This window comes from Glossina fuscipes, unplaced genomic scaffold (assembly GCF_014805625.2).
Source record: "Glossina fuscipes isolate IAEA_lab_2018 unplaced genomic scaffold, Yale_Gfus_2 0, whole genome shotgun sequence".
Lineage (NCBI taxonomy): Eukaryota > Metazoa > Arthropoda > Insecta > Diptera > Glossinidae > Glossina > Glossina fuscipes.
Genome location: NW_023998414.1, coordinates 25713866 through 25716816, shown reverse-complemented (window position 1 = coordinate 25716816; position 2951 = coordinate 25713866).

The following is a 2951-nucleotide window of genomic DNA, read 5'->3' as shown; positions in this document are numbered from 1 at the left end:
TCTCAATTGTTATTTTAAAAATAAACCAAATCGAACCGGAAAGGAAAATAATTGACATGAAAGGCTATATACGCTCAAAAAAAAAAAAACAACAGAAACAAAATTTATGTATATATATATATATATATATATATAAACTCGTAAGTAAAATAATAAATTATAAAAAATATTTTAAAATTCCACTAAAGTAATATAATATTAAAGAACAAGTTCAAGGTACTACAAAGACAATAATGAAATGACAAATCCAATATAACATAAATAAAATTGAAAAAAAAAGAAAAAAAAAAAAGATAAACAAATTTAATTATGTATAAACTTGTGTATGGATTGTAACTCTTAAGCTCACAAGACAACCGTGTCGCGTCTATATAAGCATTAGCCGATTACCGTCTATGCAATAACAACAACTACTTTTTTTGCAAGAACAATTTTTACAAAATGCATATATGAATGTAGTCTGCAAAATACAAATAAATAATCTATCTTAAGTCTCTGACGATATGACAAAGGTTATAATATGCAAGCGTCTCTTTGATATAATGATCATTTTCATAGACATGTCAAGCCTTACACCCTACACATTCTAATAAAAAATGGTCCTCTTATTGATTGCGCCAACTAAAGAAAAGAAAAACAAAAACATTTGAATTTTTTTTTTTTTGTTTTTTTTTTTTGTTTTGTTTCTTTTTTTTTTTTTATCACTTTTTGTAACTTTTATATATGCATAAATGCATTAAGTTTTGAAGGTTCAAAAGGTGCGGTACATCTTTATCGCTGGCTTAATGTTTGTTTACATTTCAGTCACGTTATACTCATTAAACCGTTTGAGGGACAATAAACAATATTTTTGTATAGCATTTCAATATTACTTCCAATCCAATCCATATATGTGTAGACGAAGACATAACGAAAACAAACAAACAAATTTCACTCACCCGATGTAAACAAATCGTAGTCAATTTAAAGAGTATATTGACTTTTTCCCATTTTCTTGCGCTACGCCCTGAAACAATTCAAAAAAAAAAAAATAAAAATACTTTCATTATCTCTCCAATGGTCGCTGAATACCTATAAATTCACAATTAAACTTATGTACATAATTAATTATTAATTAATTTTATGGAAATTTTTTCTAAATATCATAGAAAATTATTATTATTATTAAGTAAAATTATAATTCCTTTGTATTTAATGTGCGTTATGTGCATTATTTCCATACTAATGCTAATAAAAATAATTAAATTTATTATTTCGTTTGAGAGTTAAATCAAATAAAAAAAAAAACAAAAAAAACAACTATACAATCAAAAATGCACTAGAGGTCCTAGTCTTTGTAAACTTCTTCTCCTACTTTGCGTTATTCTGTTACAGATATGAGAACACGCACACACATACACACATACCCACATTGTTATCACTCTTGTTCGTGACATCGCAAAGCAAAAAATACGCGCAATAAACCGCATATAACATACGTATCCTAAGTGAATGTTAACGCCATCCGCTTGATGATCTAGTCAGGAAAATCTATCCATATATAATAATATACATATTATTGAGGTACTTCGTCAGGTAATGTTCGGTGAAGAGAGCGAATTAAATAAATTGTTTAAAATCGTCAATTCAAGGTTCACAGTGTGGATACATGGGTTTTAAAGTTTCACAAAGTGAATATTTTTATCGCCCAGACTACATGCTACTTAGATTTATCCGGTTATATAAGTGACACCCAGAAATACTTAAGACAAAGCCATTCCTTAAATTTACCGATCAATTCAATATCATTTTTTAGATCGTTGTGTAAGCATGCCTCGGCCCGGTTTTCTATCTATTTTTTTTTTTTTTTTTTCTTTTTGGCTTAACCTACAAATCGCAATTTTTTAAACATTTATTTATTTATACCTTTTATTTTGTTTATTGTGCATATATATTTTATAAATGAATCTATAAAGTATGAATTTAAAGATTTCCGGATAACTTATATTATACGCTCGATTTGAACCCGCCACCATAAAGTTATTAGTCACGATCCTTGTCTTTGCCAGAGAATGCGGAGAATTTTTAACACATTTTAGCGAAATTTGTTAAACCAGTGTATTTTGACCCAGTGACGAACCCTAATGAAAATGATTAGGATCGAATCATTTTTATAACCTCCCGCCATATAACGACTAGATCGAATGAGCCGGTATTTCGAATCCTCTCTGCTATGATCGGTCCAACGACAAGTAGGCCTTTTTATAATCCATAATAACACTTTGACGTAAAAATCGACTGCATGAAATTTTGGACTCATCTCCTTTTCGGAACACTTATGAAAAGTAAGCCTTTGTATAGGAAAACGATCTATTTGATGTAGATATTAACTGTGCCAAAGTTAGACCAAGTCTCACCTCGTTTAAGGATATTCATGAAAAGGAAACGTTTATAAGTAATAAGAAGGTTCTTTGACAAAAAGATTTATTTTTCTAAATTTGGACCTTGAAAACGTGTCCATGTCCTTATTTGGAAACAAAGTATAATTTTCGTTATTTTATTACCCAATTAAATGCAAATACCGTACATCCTTAGGCTGGCTTTGTTATCAAATAGTTTAATGTGCCAAAAATATTTTTCTAAAGTTTCATGTTAACCGGAGCAAAATCCTAGAGAGGAGAGCCTTTTCAAATTCGAACGGCTGGGAGCGTAGCAAGTATATCGTATTTTCCGCTGACTACTCTGATTTTGCAATCAATGGACATGATTTGTCAGAAACGAAAAAATCGGTCTTATTGAAATTTTGCTTCACTTCTTGTAGACGAGACTGAATGATGATTAAGTGAAATTTTTTTTTTTAATTATAGTCAGACCAGGCCGACCATTACTTAGCTTACACCACTTTGCTTTCTCAGTTGGTACCGTCATAAAAAATGATTAGAAGATCTTGCCTTTCATGATAGGGACCTATG